Source organism: Chaetura pelagica, unplaced genomic scaffold, assembly GCF_000747805.2.
Source record: "Chaetura pelagica isolate M959 unplaced genomic scaffold, ChaPel_1.0 scaffold68, whole genome shotgun sequence".
Classification (NCBI taxonomy): domain Eukaryota; kingdom Metazoa; phylum Chordata; class Aves; order Apodiformes; family Apodidae; genus Chaetura; species Chaetura pelagica.
The window spans coordinates 1,970,143-1,974,348 of NW_009954407.1; positions in this window are offsets into that span (position 1 = coordinate 1,970,143).

The following is a 4,206-nucleotide window of genomic DNA, read 5'->3' on the forward strand; positions in this document are numbered from 1 at the left end:
GAGCTGTTCGCAGGAGGAAAGGGGAAGTTCCAGCTCGGAAACGGTGTCTCGGAGGTGTGTGGGTTTGCGGTGGACAGCGCGGCCGCCTCCCGCCAGGCTGGGGTCTCGGAGGGAGCCTGCGGGATTCCCCCGGCGGGGGATTTGTACTTAGCGGGTGTGCAGCGTTCACTGCCTTTCTCGCACTCGTATTGCGGTTTGCTGCTTGGTTTTGTGTTCTGGTTGGATTTTTTTCCATTTTTAAAAAGCAGGATTTGCTACAAATGGTAAATAATTCACACCATATTCCATTCCACCACTGTTTCCATGTCAGAATTAAATTAGGTGATCTTTGGCTTCATAAATACTAAATGCATTCCTTAGAAATTGGAAGTTTTGTGCAGACATCTAAAAATAGGGATTAATAATCAAGTGACAGTGATGTTTAAGGAATTGTACGTTGTAACCTGTAGGAGATTATTTGAGCTGCAGTGCTTGCTCTTTCCGAAGAGCCTATGCCACGTGTGGTAGTCAATTTGCTTTCATCCTACAGGTGCTTTTTGCTTTGTCCACCAACAAAAAGTGGATGCTGCCCTTTTTTTTTTCTCCCTCTCTTTTTTTTTTTTTTTTTTTTTTTTTTTAAATTGAGATCTGAGACGTTTGAATTCATAATCAGGCCAGATGAAGTGTCTCACATGTTTCTCTAAGAGCTGGTTAAATGTTTACAGATCATACACTGCAAGAGCAAAAAAACCCAAAAACTAGCAGGAGCTGCATGTTGAAAACAAAGTAAGTTAGAGAATGACTGTATCACTTGTTCTTTGTGTGCCCTAATCCTTCTTCAGCACTGTGTGATTCTTTTTCTGACTGTCTTCTAACACAAACTGAATCATTTGGGAAAGGGAATATTTTGTAAAACATTCATCTCTCTATTTACAGAAAAGAGTCAGCTTCTTTGCCTTTTTGGTAGGGAAGGGATGAATTCTCTGTCTTTGTTATCCTGTAGGGCACTTTCTTTTAATCTTTTTTTTTTTTTTTTTTTTTTCTCCAAAGGATAACCCCTGCATAGCAGTTATTTATCAATAAACTGAATTGCATGTGTTGTGGCTGAAGAGTGGTTTGTGGGGGTGTCATTTGCTCAGGGGACGTGGCAGTGCAGCCTATAGATGGATGGGAGCACACTGAGTCAGGGCAAGCCAGCCAGAAAGCCAAAACTCAGCAGAGGTTCAATGAACAGCTCATGAGTGCAAAACTGAGTGGCAAATATTGTCTTCCCAGGACTGCCTTTCCTGTGCTGGGTTTTCCTGCTTTTTATTTTCCTGGTACCTTAGCTGATGACCTGTAGCTTCCTCCTGCTGGTCCAATGCAATTGAAGGGACCAACCCACCTGCTCTCATTGTCTGATGATCTGCAAGTGACTGCTCCATATTTTTCAGCACAGAGGAGAAATTCAAAGCCTGCCACCTCCCAGATTTGGCTTCGAAGACTCCAGACAGTAACTGGCACAGCTGGTTGTGGTGCAAGAGCAGCAGCCTTGCCTTCACAGCTACAAAGGGAACCTGATTCCAGCAACGTGCAGTGCTGGGGCAGCCAAAGAGCCTGAGCTACAGCAGTAGGAGTCCCAGACCTCTGGGTGACCAGCTTTGTACCACAGTTGTTTTGTGGTTGTAATGCGTCTAGACTTTATTCACTTCAGGCAGGAAGCAAGGGAAGGTTCTGCATCTCCACGTGTGTTTGTGGAATTAAGGGAAATCCTGCTTAGGCTCTCTCAGCACTGCAGAAATAGGCATCATTTCTTGAACAAGAAAGCAAAAGGGTAGCTGAATAGCATTCTGTGAAACTAGAGGAACATGAAACCCAGAAGGGAGTTAAAGGAACTCTTTTGGAGCAGAAGAGAAGGAACAAGTGTTATACTTCCAATAAACCTTCCTAAGATTTTGGGTGGCAACCACACCTTTGTGGCTGGTTCCTGCGAGACCCTGGTGTCCAGGCTTCCCACCTCCCTGCTGCTGCCTCCCTGGCTGGCCTTCAAGCCAGTGGCACTGTTTCATGTTCCATTATGCTCTTGCTATCAACTGAGTCATCAACCTGTGCATGTTGTTTGCTGTGGCCACAGCCTGTGATTTTGCCTCCCATGCAAAGTTTGTAGCCAGTAGTTAAACCCATGGTCACACCACGGCAGCTGCTGCATGGTCCCAAGCAGCGCGTCATCACTGGGGAGGCAGGACCACAGCTCCACAGAGAACTTCACAGGTAGCAGCACATCTTTGTCCATCCCTCGATATCCCTTGGCATGGCCAAGGCAGGAAGGTTTCTGTTGTTCTCTCCTTATAAAAATGTTGCATTTTTCTTGGCAATAGTTTTAACAAATCTGCATCTCATACATAGCAACTGATACAAGCGCATTAGCAGAAGCCATTTTTAAATCATTTTCCTTACCCAGGGGAAATGTAGTATAGACAAGGCCTTCAGGAAATGAATAATTAGGTGACCTTTTTCCCCCCAGAATATCAGGTCTGTTTTATGTAGAGCTGTTTGAAGTCACACAAATTCTCATTACTTTCCAAATCTCTAACCTTGCCTTGTTTAAGGTACCTTTTAGGAAATCAAATCAGTGTTTCAATCTAATTTCCAAAGGCATTCAAACACATGGTATGTGTGCTAACTTGTTTCCTCTAGCATTAACAAATCTAGCAAATTGCCAAGCTATTTGCCTTCAGGAAAACCATGATGTTGTACAAGAAGTTAAAGTATTTTTGTCCTCCAGTGTTAAACATTAGAAAAAGAAAGGAAAGTTATCAGACCAAATTGGTGTAGGATATAACTCCTTTGATGGAAAGAGCATTTGTTACCAAGTAGATTGTAATTTTTTTTAATCTGTTCTGAGACTTTTCAGTTGAGTTGTGATCTTTTTCAGTCACTTGGTGTGGCTGGATGGTGACAGAGTCTTCTTGACTCAGATGGACTTGCCTTTAATTAGTTGCAGTCAGCTGCTCTCAAGAGCACCAAATATCAGAGTGAAAAACACAAGTGGAGATGAAAATTTTGAGGTGTTTATAACCCTCAGATTTTAAGGAGAGGCTGTGTGCATAACCCAGGTGTGGGGTGCATGTGGTGCAAACAGGTAGGCAGTGGATGCCCCAAAACTGCTCTCCTCCACCTCTCCCCTCAGCACATCAGTCTCCAGGGAATGAAATGCCTCGGAGCATTTAATTTTTCAAGTGGATGCCAATAACAGAAGAGTTTCTGTGATGCTAAGGAGTTTAATAATCTCAAAATACTTAAGCAGATCCCTTTTTTTGCACATCCTACAGCTCTATGATAGCTTATCCCAAGAAAATGAACATGCAGTTGTCCTTTTGTATGGAAGGCCGTGGAAAGGTTCTCATTTGAATTAATGATGAATTTGGTTGCAAGTGCATGTGAAAGGAAAATTGCTGAATGCTTTCAGAAGATTTTCATCTTGCTCGAGTGTTCACACCACGGCCATCACCATGGTATTTGAGAGCTATCCATTTTGCTGTGTACATTGCAGCTTTAACCTCTCTTTGAAGGGTCAGATTGGCATATCTTTTTTCCTGTAGTCACAGAGAAATATCAATTTCTGTGTAAGTTGCTTTCCTCCTACCATAGCTTCTTCATTTTGACGTTTATCCAACTAAGCAGTATCAGAATCTTTTTGACGTGTCCTGGTATCATTTCTGCAAAGGATCACTGACCTAGCTTGATAAATTTAAAAAATCAGCAATGTAACTAAATATGTGACATTTATTGAAATTCATTCTTTGCCATGGAGCTACTTTCTTTAAAAAATACTGAGAATAGTAAGAGATTGCAGCTGCAATTTGATTAAATCTACAGTTGTTACCATTTGCCTTCTGAAAATTGATTCCCTCCTCTCCCTGTCCCCCAGCTTGACAAGCTTATTGATTAAAAACTCTGCCCTGGCCTAAGCCAGTGTATATTTGTTAGTGTTTGTGTGCTTCCCATGCAAGTTTGGACAGGCTTTTGACCGTGGAAGCCGACTCTACTCCTAAACTATTGGAAATTGTAAGGTTCCCTAGCAATTGTTTTTAACTATATGATGACACATCTTTGAACCCCATTGTACGAAGGAAAAATACCTTCTGACTGGAGAGAGATTTCCTGTTTATGTGTATGTTAGCTGGAATTAAGCCTTCCCCTGTGCGTTGGCTGAGTTGTGGGTTGCTGGTTTGGGGGGGGGGGGGG